Raw genomic sequence first — 13,973 nt, forward strand, 5'->3', positions numbered from 1 at the left:
TCCAGCTTCCTGCTGATGCACCTGGGAGGCAGCGAGTGATGGTTTAAGTACTTGGGCCCCTGCCAACTATGTGGGAGACCTGTAAGGAGTTCTTGCCTCCTGAGTTTTGCCTGGCTCAACACGATTGTTGTGGGCATTTGGCAAGTGAACCAGAATGTGGAAGAATCCCCCACCTCTTACCACTCTGTCATTCTGCCTTTCAAATAATAAATAAATGTTTAAGAAGTAAAAATATAAAAACAATGTCAGGAAGAAAATGTCTTAATAAAGAGAAAGTGGGCACATAAATTTGTCTGATGCAAGGCACAAGGCAAAAGTAATACTAATTTCAATTGGTCACAATGGTTCTTCACAGATATTCAGTAAAAGAAAACATCTAACTCAATCCACAAATAACTCCGTTAATTTTATCATATTTTCAGAAAGGATATCTACATTCCTGGAAATAAATCAGGGCAAAAATGTTTGTTTTCCATTCTCTTAGGATTCTTTTAACCCAAATGACTCCCCCTGACTTTGCCTAGGTAAGTCATTTCACTTTGCTTCCCTGCACCTGGGACACAATTTGGGTTTCTCCTATCTTCTCTCAGCAGTTAAACTTCTTGTTTTTCTCTTCTCTGTTCATCAGAACCACCAGCTCTAAACAGTTCTCTTTTCAGCTCTCTGTAAGCCCACGTGGAGGAGAAGCATCTCCCATTTAGCTCTTCCCAGCAACTTCAGCCTTGCTAACCACAATTCTTGGTGGCAGCAGCAGGACAAAGCAATAGTCTGCTGTTAAGATAAAAAACAAGATGAATAATGCCTATGAACAAGCATGTCTTTTTCTCCATCTCAGAAATCTTGTATAAGCAGAGCACCAGTCTGAGGGCCACTGTGGATTCAGACCTGGCTTCCATACGCAAGCCGTCATGCAAACATGATAGCCACCTATGGGTTCTATTTTATGCCAACTGTGGAGAAAGAGAGAGAGAGAGAGAGAGAGAGAGAGAGAGAGAATGTATTTCTGAAAAATGCTTATGTACCTTAGTTTTTAGCAGATCACAGAGGCTTTACAGACACTAATCCCAGGGATTACTTTATTAGGGGCCATTTTATGGCTTTGGTTTGGACTCCAAAGAACATGTTTTGGTGAACTGAGTTTGCTCAAAATTCAAATTGCTCTAATCATTTAATACATCAAGTGTTGTTGCTCCAAGAAGGGAAGGTTACTTGCTTATTAAGAAAACAAGCATTACAATTGGTTGACAAAACCCAACTGGAATTAGTTATGAAAGGTCATATAAACAAGCTGATGTTTTTGTAGGGCTTTTTAAAATGCAAAATGTCTATAGATAGTAAAATAATCCTGGTGGTGATACAGCAACATTGTGAAGTCTAGTATAAGAGTCTGTCTAATGTAAGAGAGATTAAATTAACTCAGGCTGTAAAGTCGATTAAATACATATTAATCTGTTGCTGAATACTCACCAAGTAAGGGATTCAATCTGTTACATTTCAATCTTGATATTTTTTGCAGTTACTGAAATATACTTGGATTGAAAAATAGGTATAGTAATCTGTGACCTTCACAGTTGTTAGTATACAGCTGAATCCTGTTTAAAACTTTCAAAAGAGTTTTGTTTTTCCTTTGTACAGTGAGTGCTACTTGGAACAAAATGGCACTTTTCCTTGGGAAGTGTTAACATTTTGTTTGTGTTATTACCATGACTTTTGTAAGGAATTCATCTAAAGCTATAAAATGTTGGCAGAAAAAGGAAACAACATTTTCTGAAGGTTTACAATATCTTGGGCACTTTGCCACCAAGAGCTTGAATTTTTGTAGCAATTTTCAACACATGCTTTCTTATTTTAATTTTAAGGATGTGTAACTAAGAGCCCTAGGTAAAACAACTTGCCCATAAATGCAAATTAAGCTATTAACTTGTGGACATCTCCAATGCAAAACCATGCTCTACCTGTGGTATGATCATACGTGTGTGTGGTGGTTCCACATGGGTATGGTCAGGTTTCATGGTCCTTTGTACTTTTTGTACTTTTGGCAACAAGTGATCTTACATTTGCTTTCCCATAGCTTATGCTCATCAATGACCATGTTTATATTTAAACCTACACCCCACATGCACACTTTCCCCCTTCAAAAATTTTCTTCTGTGGTTAATTCTGGATGAACTCCTGTCCAGAATCTAGAATCCACTTCAGATCCCAACCATTGTTTCCTAGGGGTACTCTCATCATGGCCAGTTCCTCTGCACCCCCTCCTCCACTGCCCTGCCTGGCCTCAGCACCTCAATTGCTCCCTCTGAAGTACCTAAGTATTTGTTTAGTTGGTTGTTTAGTTGGTTGACTTTTTATCTATATCCTATAAAATGTTAACTCGATGAGAAAAGGGATTATCATTTTCTTTTTCACTTTGGCATTGCCAAATCTTAACATAAGGCTGGCATATGTGTGATAGAGAATCCAATAAATACTAATAGACTCTAAATATTGCTTCCAAATTTTTTGAAACTATGTTGTTTCCCACGGATCATTAATTCTATTGAAATATTGATTCATTCATTAATTCCCAAGTAAATATTAATAAAGATGAAGTAATAAAAATAAATGATCTGATGGGAGATTTTATAGCCTTACATTACTGATTGTTTCTCATATAAATCCATCTGCTTCCTTTTTATTTTTAAAATAAAATAAAAATGTTTCAATGTCCACCTTCCCCTCAAAACATCAGCCTGGAACAACTGCAGATGAGATAATCCTGACAAACCAGTATGCTCTCTGGAGGGATCAAAGTTCTGGACCCATAACACATTATTTATCTTCTCTGCGATTGGCATTGGCAGAACCATTTGTATGTTTGCTGCAAATATATGCAGCTGGCATTATATTCTTGGACAGCTAACATAATTTTGGCATCGCTCTATGTCTGGAGAGTCAGTGTACCCATAGGATATAATCACTGTCTCCAAGAAACTCACAGTTAGTTAATCACTTTATGCTAATTTACAAGTTTCCATCCACTGAATAATAACATGGACAGCCACCAAACTCCCAGGAATATGGAACTTGGGGTATAGAAGGCAGAGGAAAGAGTAAGCAGAAACAGAATTGCAAGCCTTTGTTTATTTCCTTTTTTATTATTATCTACTCTGCTGTTGCTGACCTTAAAAAAGGACTTGATGTGCGAGACTTTGCCATTTGTTTCTCATTGTTTCCCGTTAGTGTTTGCCTAGTCATAGTTTAACTTTATTTAAAGCCCAAGGGAAGTTAAAACAGCATATTTTGTTTCCCACTCCATTAACAGAAGGGGAAAGCTATGGGAAAGTAGACGTAGTAACAGTTTTTGCCAAAAGTTCAAAACACCATAAAAATATAAGCATATCCAGGTGGGAGCCATACACATCACATGGGAGGTCAAGTATCGTTTTGTGTTGGAGCTGTAATTTCATTTTGTGTACTCAGCTTATGATAACTGTCACTAAAACAGTTTATCTGTGTAGAGCTTTATGATGTTCAGTCTAGACTGAGTGGGTTTTGTGTTGTTTTTATTCACATGGGTTTTTGTGCAGTTTTTTTTTTTTTTATTTGATAGGTAGAGTTACAGACAGTGAGAGAGAGAGAGAGAAAGGTCTTCCTTCCGTTGGTTCACTCCCCAAATGGCCTTAACGGACAGAGCTGCTCCGATCCAAAGCCAGGAGCCAGGTGCTTCCTCCTGGTCTCCCATGCAGGGTCGGTGCCCAAGTACTTGGGCCATCCTCCACTGCCCTCCCGGGCCACCACAGAGAGCTGAACTGGAAGAGGAGCAACCGGAACTAAAACTGGTGCCCATATGAGATGCCGGCGCCACAGGCAGAGGATTAGCCTAGTGCGCCACGGCGCCAGCCCCTGTGCAGTTCTTAACAGAATGGAGGCAGAGATTCAAGGCAGCAAGTATAGCAATGGCTTGAGTTTACTGGATTTTTCATTCACACACACTGATTGTGATTATCCCTTCAAAGATATGCTCTCCACATACATCAATCAATATTGGGAAAAATGGCATTTACTGTCCACAGAGATGCACACTGATCATAACACGGCCCTGAAGAGATATTTCTTAATGGTTCCCTCCCCTTCATCTGCTTTGTTTTCCTATTCTTTTCAATCTGTATGAAAACATTATTCGAACCACTTTTTTTTTTTTTTTTGACAGGGAGAGTGGACAGTGAGAGAGACAGAGAGAAAGGTCTTCCTTTTGCCGTTGTTGAACCACTTTTAAGTGAGAAATCAAAGCCCCATTCTCTAGGAACAACTCCAGCTGAAAGGCTAACAGTTACTCTCAATGGTGAAGGGACACACTTGGCCTTGGATTCTTGAGTGACTTCTAAGTTCTATAGGTTCTCATGATTTTCTCCAACTTATGAAACTCGCATCACATGCAAAGTACCTAGAGGTAGCTGGCGCCACGGCTCACTAGGCTAATCCTCCGCCTTGCAGCACCAGCACACCAGGTTCTAGTCCTGGTCGGGGCGCCGGATTCTGTCCCAGTTGCCCCTCTTCCAGGCCAGCTCTCTGCTGTGGCCAGGGAGTGCAGTGGAGGATGGCCCAAGTCCTTGGGCCCTGCACCCCATGGGAGACCAGGAGAAGTACCTGGCTCTTGCCATCAGATCAGCGCCGTGCACCAGCTGCAGCGCACCGGCCGCGGCGGCCATTGGAGGTTGAACCAACGGCAAAGGAAGACCTTTCTCTCTGTCTCTCTCTCTCACTGTCCACTCTGCCTGTCAAAAAAAATAATAAAAAAATTAAAAAAAAAGTATCTAGAGGTGATGTTAATAGCTCCAGGGACCAGCCTGAAACCCTGCGCTCAATTACCAAGGATTTAGAATTAGTTTTAAAAAGCCACTACCCCTGGGATCCTAAGTACAGACACAAGAGAGTGCCTGAAGGTTCTTGCCTGCAATTTTGAAGTAAAAGGCCTAAGTTTTAGGACAAAATATTAGAGTTCACCATCTTGGTTATCTCCCCAAGAAGAGTTAACAGGAAAGTTACCCCAGGATATGTTATGAACTCAAGTTCCTCATTTATGTCACCTGTCTGTCTTTTCTTTTTCTTTTCTCCTCTATCCTTACCATTATCTTCCATTCCAGCTTAAATATATCATCTATTCAGGAAAAGCACCTTTTGATTTTGATTTAAATTCTATAATTTTATATTTTTTCCTGGTACTATTCTTTTTTTAAGATTTATTTATTTAAAAGACAGAGTTACACAGAGAGAGAAGGAGAGACAGAAAGAAAAGTCTTCCATCTGCTGGTTCACTCCCCAAATTGCTGCAATGGCTGGAACTGCACTGATCTGAAGCCAGGAGCCAGGAGCTTCTTCTGGATCTCCCACATGGGTACAGGGGCCCAAGTGCTTGGGCCATCTTCTACGTTTTCCCAGGCCATAGCAGAGAGCTGGATCAAAAGTGGAGCAGCTGGAACTCTAACCAGCGCCCATATGGGATGCTGGCACTGCAGGCGGCAGTTTTACCAGCCACACCACAGTGCTGGCCCCAAGTACTATTATTTTTGTATGACTTTTCCTTTTGATTTATATCATGTGAATGATCTTTCTATTCTCATTTTAGTAACCAAAACCGTTTACCTGTTTAAACTTTATTCCTCTGTTTTGTTTTCTTTTTATAGAAATCTATATTGTTGGGGCCAGTGGTATAGCATAGCAGGTAAATCCACCACTTGTGATGCCGGGATTCCCATATGGACTCTGGTTTCTGTCTCAGCTGCTTCTGATCCACCTCCCTTTTAATGTTCTGGGGAAAGCAGCGGAAAATGGCCCAAGTGTTTGGCCCCACCCACCCACCCAAGTAGGACACCCAGATGAATCTCTGGGCTCTTGGCTTTGCCTTGCCCAGCCCTGGCCATTGCAGCCATCTGGGGAATGTACTGGCAGATGGAAGATCTATCTCTTGCTCTCCATCCTTCACCCCTCCCCGCCATCTCTACCTCTCTCTCTCTGTGTAGCTTTGACTTTCAAAATAAAAAATAAATAAATCTTTTTTTAAGAAAAACTATTTTGGGGCCGGCACTGTGGCACAGTGGGTTAAAGCCCTGGCCTGAAGCGCTGTCATCTCCTATGGGCTCCGGTTCTAGTCCCGGCTGCTCTTCTTCCAGTCCAGCTCTCTGCTATGGTCTAGGAAAGCAGTAGGAAATGGCCCAAGTTCTTGGGTCCCTGCACCTGTGCAGGAGACCTGGAAGAAGCTCCTGGCTCCAGGCTTCAGATCGGTGCAGCTCCAGCTGTTGCGGCCATCTGGGGAGTGAACCAGCAGATGGAAGACCTCTCTCTCTGGCTCTGCCTCTCTCTGTAACTCTATCTTTCAAATAAATAAAATAAATCTTTAAAAAAAACTATTTTTTCAATTCAACATGGTATTATTTAATTTACATTATAGTCAAAGCCTTAATAGTTCTACTAAATAAAGAATTCAACAAAGAGAATGCACAAAGACCACAGTCCAGAAGGAAACTAGGCAAGGGCTTTAACTCATAATCAAAGAATAAGATGTTCAACTTCACTCACACAAAGTAAATTTTGAAGTATTCACAAAGTCATTGAAACTATGATAGTATAAAATTCCTAGCCATTGGTTTGACAAAGATTTGAAATAAACTTTGGCAAAATTTGACATCTCTTTTTTTTTTTCCTTTAACTTTTTTCCTAACCTCTATACTTTCCCTTTGGTGCTATAAGCTCTGCAGTTGAAGCTTCTGTTTCTCAGCCTTTATTCTGGAAAGCAGAAAGCATAGGTGGTCCATGTTCAGTTCCAATCATGAGTACGGAAATTATTTTAAATAATGAGCAATTAAAATCACAAGGTAAAACTATAAATTCTGTAAGTAAGCCCTCTGGACATTGATTCGAGTATGGCATTGCTTGTTATTGGGGCCCTAACTAATTAACATCCTCCATGTCAAAAAATATCCTTATTTCATTTTCACATGTGTTGGATCCTTTGGCTGGTTAAAATATGTATTCAAGAAAACCAACATTACTTTCTTTTAGGATCTTGAAGATAATCCGCTGCAGTCTTTTTGAACCAGGTGTTGGTGTAGAGATGACTCACACTCATCAGACTCTCATTCCTTCCTGAGGAATGTGTCTTCTACAGAGAAGCCTCTGGAACTTCTCGTGTCATCCCCCATGCTCTAATCCTGCTCTCCCGCACAGCTGGGGGATGTGGATATATGCACATTGAAAACAGCCTGCTCGGGATTTGAGGGATTTCTTTATCTGGGGTACTGTAACTTGGTTTCTGGAAATTCTCTTCTCCAGCCTGCAACTCACAAATGTCACTTCTATTCTCTCTCTTTTCTCCGTCAAGAACTCATATTGGTAGATGTTGGCACTTCTAATGCTATTATGCATGTCTCAACTCTTATACTGTGTTTCCTTATCCCTTTTTGCTATGTTATTTCTCAAATTTCCAGCTCATTGATTTCTTCTGCTGCTATTTCTCTATTGTTCTTCTGGAAAAGCATGAGATTTTAATGTCAGAAATTATTTTTTTTTTCATTTTAAAGTTCTGTAGTTTTTCTCTTTACTTTATATTCTTGTTTCACCAATCCATAATCTTATTTCATGGCATTGTTTTGGTAACCAAGGACAAAATATCTTCCTCTCTTCTTGAGATTACATTCACACTGCTCTGGCTAGAAGCTGACACATGCTGTTTGCTGGCTGTTTAGTGGAATGAGAAGCAGTGGGTAGAGACCTTGTCTTGGCTTATTCAGACTGCTATAACAAAATCACAATCTGGGTGCTTATAAGTAGCAGAAATTTACTTCTCAATCTTCTGGAGGCCCCGAATTTCAGCATCACATCATCAGTAGATCTGGTGAGTGCCTATTTCCTGGTTCAGACATGGCAGGTTCTCTCTGTGTTCTCACATGGTGACAGGGTCTCTCTCAGATCTCACCTATAAAGACATAATCACAGTCAGGAGGGCTCTCTCTCCATGACCTAATCACCTTACAAAAAAAAAAATCCCACCTTTTAATACCATCACGTTAGGACTGGGAATTTCAACATGAATTGTAGGGAGAAACACAAACATTCAGACCATAGGAGACACAGATTGGACCTGTCTGGCTGTTTCTCTGCAGTTTCCCTGAGTAAATGCCCCAAGAGATACCCCTTTAGACTCATCTGCATGAAGAATACTCTTCCTGAGCAATAATTATCCCGTCGGACATGAGGACCAGCAGTCCGCCTCTACTCTGCAGCATGTTCCTGAAAATTGATGAGTCTGCATCTTATCTGTACTCTGTGGGAACCAAAATCTAATTCTACTGTATGTACGTGACTGAACATTGACATACTTGCTCATCCAGAGGGAAAAAAATCCAAGTTTGTAAAGTGGGTAGGTCTTTTTATTTTGCATATTCATATTAGCTGAATTTATATACATATGAATCGTATTTAGATTTAAAACAATGGCTAACTTTGAAAAACTATATAATTCTTGCAATGATTGTATAATCCATCACTTCTAAATACTCTGAAGCTCTGCAGACCTAGAGCAGTCTGCACCTGAACTGGGCCATTCTAGTTTCAGCTGGAATGAATTTTAAATTCCTCTTTGGTGTTATGCCATATAACTTTATTAAGAGAGGTCCAAAAAATATCTCTTTGAAATTTGTTGTTTTATTTACCCTACAGATGTGAAGAAAATGAGTCATTACATTTTAATCCAGAATTTTAGTACCAGGATTATTGTACAGGTCTCCTAAGCAAAGGCCTTGTTTGAATTTTAATGACTTTGTGAATCTTATAACTAATTACATTTCCCTCTACACATTGGCTGCTAGAAAGCTCTAGCTAGCTGTAGCCAAACAGCTAGCTCACTTTTAACAAGCAAAAAGAATCCTGCAGCAAACCTTTTTTATCTTCCTCATTCCTTGCTTCACCTTGCATTTTTCCATAATATTTTTTCTTTGCCTCAGTTCTCTCATTTATTTGCCTTTATTTTCTATATTTTTGTAACTTGCTTGAAATATTATTTAAATAAAGCAGGGTAAATAACCAAAATCATAAATATGCAAAGCAAACAGTTTCAGGACACAGTGACATTTCCATTTATGACCTAAATATTACCAGTTTTACTGCTGATCCTAAAACCCGTAATAATTTCATTTCCTCTCTATAGCCCTAGGGAAGTCACTTATTCTTAATATACTGTTGAGTCCATTAAGCACTCAAGGATTTTTTAAAGGGAAGATCAGCCAGGGAAAAGGGAAAATATCATCACATTTTTCTATGAGTTTCCAAATGAGACATTTCCTCAGGAGTACTATGCAGAGAAAAAGCAAAGTTTTATCACATGCTTCGCAAATGAAATGTGGACATTTAAATAAAATGAATGTGGACATTTAAGTTGGCACTTGAATTTTCATTAGTTAGCTCATATGCTAGATCATCAGCTATTTAGATTTATTAAATTCATTCTCTTTATGTGGTTGCCGTAGAGCTCCACTGACACAGAGAACAGAATTAAAAGCTATATGAGTGAAAAGTAACTTGAATTTTGTTTTATAGCAAGTATTCTAAGAGAGATAAACCTCAAGTCTTCTTTCTAATCTGCTACCTAACTAAACAGAGACTCTCTGGCAAGCTATGTCATGATAAAGCTCTTTTAATATATCAAAAAATAAATAATAATAATAAATAATCAAGAGAGGAGTAGTCATAACCCAAAATTGTAAAGGATATTGCAAACTCATGGGTACCTCCACAGAGCCCCTGCAGAGAACAATGTTCAGTAAGCAACATAGCCCTCAACCTCAACAACTGTGTTGACTTGCATCAGTGAGTTCTGGGGATGCCAGTTGCACTCACATACAATGGTAAAGTGTAAAGGATACAAGGAGTAGCCATTTATACTTGTCACCTTATTCCCTGAAATGTAGCATCCTAATCCAGCAGGCGGCAGGGGGGATGAGGCAAAATATATAGTCATACTCGTATTTGCTGGAGGTACCAGAGTCAGATAAACATCTAAAGAAATACAAATTCGCAATTTGGAATACCATTAATACATAGCATTTTTCTGTATGTCTGTCCAAGTGAAGGAGAATGTGCCCCCCAAAAGAAGACACAGCAAATGCATGAGGAATGTTTTGAGATAATACTTAGAGATTGATGCTGGCAGCTGCCCTAGATCCCACTCCTTGTTTCCCTGCACACAATTTTGAGCAAGTGGTTTGCCCATTCAAAACTAAGTAACAGAAAGAATCCAGAACAAGACTTAAACATAAACACAAAAATTAAAGAAATGGAGGATACAGTACACAGCCTTGAAGAATTAGATGGAGAACACACTAGACTGGGTTTCTCAAATTTAAAAACAAATTTATTGACATAAAAATACATGCATTTTAAATGTATACAGCTTGATTGTGTTTTGCTTGGGAAGAATTATGCATGCATTGTAAAAAAAAAACACCTCTTTGGGGGCCATAAGCACATCTATTGCTACCCAAGTTTCCTCCAGCCCCTTTATTATTACTATTACTATTATCATTATGTTCATTTTTTGTGGCAAGTACACTTAATATAAGGCCAATTAGCAAAATATTAAGCATACAATTCAATTCTGTTAGCTCTAGGTACTATGCTATATAGCAGATCTCCAGAAATAATTTGTCATGATTTTTACATAAGTGACACTTTGCATTCCTTAACCAGCACCACATTTCCCTCTCCTCCTAGCCACTAGCAACCACCATTCTACTCTCTCCTGAATTTGGTCATCTTAGATTCCACATACAACTGACATGTTACATTGTGTGTCTCCCATCTTGTTATAAATAGTATGATTTGCTTCCATTTCAAGGTTGAATAATATTCAATTATATATATATATATATATATATATACACACCGCATATTCTGTATCACATGCTTGATAAACAGTGTGAAAGTTTAAGTTGTCATTTGCATTTTCCATTTGTTAAATCTCAACCTAACTTACCATCCATTTGGATCTATACTCACAAACTTTTTACTTAGATATAATACCAATTATTTGTTTTGGTTCTTATTGCCTCTGCTTTTAGTATCTTACCCAAAAATATCATTGTAAAGTCCAATGAGAAAGGCTTCCCCCTATATTTTCTTCTGATAGTTTTAAAGTTTCAAATCTATATTAAAGTTTTTAATCTATTTTAAGTTGATTTTTATGCTGTAACAAATTTCATTATTTTACATGTGAATATCCAGTTTTCTGACACCTGTATATCCTTTGTGTTCTTCTTGAAGGTCAATTGACTGAATTTGTATTGCCTCACTATTCTGTTCCATTACTCCATCTGTGTATTTTCATATCAGTGCCATCATGTTTTAATTACTGTGGCTTTGTAATATTATCTGAAATAAGGAAGTATGAAACCCCCAACTATGTTATTCTTGCTCAGTATTAAGGCTTTGACTATTCAGTCTTGTGTGGTTCTACACTAATTTTAGGATTGTTTATTTCTGTAAATAGTGCCATTGGAATTTTGATTAGAATTGCATCAAGTAGGGAGATAACTGGCAACATGAACATTTTAACAATATGTTTTCAAATCCATGAACAAGAGGTATCTTTCCATTTTTCAGTACCTTTTTATTTCCCTTCACTGGTGTTTTATGATTTGCTGTGTACAAGTCCTTCACTTCTTCGGTTAAGTTTATCCCTAAGTATTTTATTATTTTTTCTGCTACTGTGAAAGAGATTGTTTTCTTAATTTTCATTTTTGTATAGTTCATTATTAGTGTATAGAAATGCAATTGATGCTTAGATGCTAATTTTGTGTCCTGCAAATTCACTTTTTTTGTTTACTAGTTCTAAAAGGGTATATTTTTTTTTTGGCCAAGTCTTCAGGATTTGCTATTTATGACATTATGTCATCTATTACCCTGCAATTTTCTTTTCTTATACTAGCCTTATCTGGCTTTGTATCAGGGTAAGGTCAGTCTCATAAAATGAGGTTAGAAACAGTCCATCTTCTTCAATTTGAGAATTTGAGAAAGACAGATGTTAATTATTTAAATATCTGAGGGAATTCACCCATGAAACAATGAGATCGTGTGCTTTCCTTTGATGGGAGACTTTTTATTATTGATTTCACTTTCTTAATTACTATTGATCTGTTCAGATGTTCTATTTTTTCGTGATACAGTCTTGGTCATTTTGTATGTGTCTAAGAATCAATCTATCTCTTCAGTGTTAGGCAATTTGTTGACATATTGTTCACAGTAGTTTAAATATTTATTTACATAAGCTGAACAAATTTCATGAATTTCATATATACAGATAGCAGCATAGTGTTACTTCCACCCTCCCCTCCCCTCTACCCACACTCCCACTCTTCCTTGATCCCTTTTATTTCTATGGAATCAGTTGTAATGTCTCCAATTTCATTTATGGTTTTCTTTGTTTGAATCTTTCTTTTTCATAGTCTAGCTGAAGGTATTTTTATTTTGTTCACCTTTTCTAAAACCAACTCAACCAACTGTTGAGATCATTGCTCCAGAGGCCATAACCTGCTCCCCCTCATCCCTTCTTCCCCATCCCTGACTACTGCCAAGTGTTTCTGCTGTGCCAATCAATTCCCTCAGTCTTCTGGGTGAAAAGAAGCATAAATGGGCCTCCTGGGCAGTGTCAACAAGATTGGGAAGCCAGACACTCATTTTTTCCCCATAGGAGAAACTGTAGTTTGAGAGGATCTCTCAGCATGGAGCTGGGCCTCCTTGGAGGAGGGGTAAGCCAGGTAAAGTGAAATTGCCCTTCTTGCCTCCTCAGTGAGTCCTCTCTCAGATACTGGACCCTCTCTGTTGGACTCCTGGCCTCTCACAAAGGTATTCTCACCCACAAATGGATGCCAAAATTTGTGTTTCTGAGGGATGCAGGCTACAACCTCTGATTCTATCACCTTGCTGGTGTCTAAGTGGCTTTCTCAACTTGTGTTTCAATTTTCCTCTGGCAGACTGCAGAGGCATAGCATGATAGAAACTATATTCCCCAGATGAACTTGTAGGTGGAATTCCAGGTGTGATTCAGGTTCCACTAGTACACATATGTACCATGTAGTGTTTTGAAATGTGAATTCAAACTGAGGGAGTGGAGAAGAAGCATGCCTTTTGTTGGCTCAGACCACACTATCTGCAGCCTGGTTCTGGGGCTCATGGACCCACAGTGAAAACTTCATACTTGGTGGGCAGTCTTCTCAGTTTGTCAAGAACAGCAGCTATGCTGGCAACTGGCTGCTCCATGGATTTAAGGGTCATTTCTGGGGCCTGGCGTGGTGGCGTAGAAGGTTAAGCCTCAGCCGGCAGAATCCCATATGGGCCCAGTTTGAGTCCTGGCTATTCCACTTCTAATCCTACTCCCTGCTAATGTGCCTGGGAAAGCAGTGTAAAATGGCCCAAGTGCTTGGCCCCCCGCACCCACATGGCAGACCCAGATGAAGTTCCTGGCTCTTGGCTTCAGCTTGGCCCAGCACTGGCCATTGCGACATTTGAGGAGTGAACCAGTGGATGGAAGATCTCTCTCTCTTGCTCTCTTGCCCTCCTTCTCTGTCTGTATCTCTGCCTTTCAAATAATAAATAAATATTTTACAAAGATAAAATATTTATAAAAAAAGAATCTTTTCTGAAAGCCTGGACTGGAGCTTTTTTCTTCAACCTCCCCAATGTTTCTGTATCCCATATAAAGTTACAATAAACTCCTTTATTAAACAAGCTAGATCCTGTTCTTTGCAACTGAGCATCTCCACAAAAGAGTGTCAAAGCAAAGGCAGTCTGGGGTTTGATACCTGATTTAAATAGACTTCAAGAAAGATAGTCTCCCACTAAAACTAAATGCTGAGACCTAGGAAAACCCATGGTATGCATTGTTCAGAGAATTATTTAATCTCTCACCTGTTATCACCTTGAGTGAAGTAGCTTTTGGATTC

The sequence above is a fragment of the Oryctolagus cuniculus genome, chromosome 8, assembly GCF_964237555.1.
Source record: "Oryctolagus cuniculus chromosome 8, mOryCun1.1, whole genome shotgun sequence".
In the NCBI taxonomy this organism is placed as follows: domain Eukaryota; kingdom Metazoa; phylum Chordata; class Mammalia; order Lagomorpha; family Leporidae; genus Oryctolagus; species Oryctolagus cuniculus.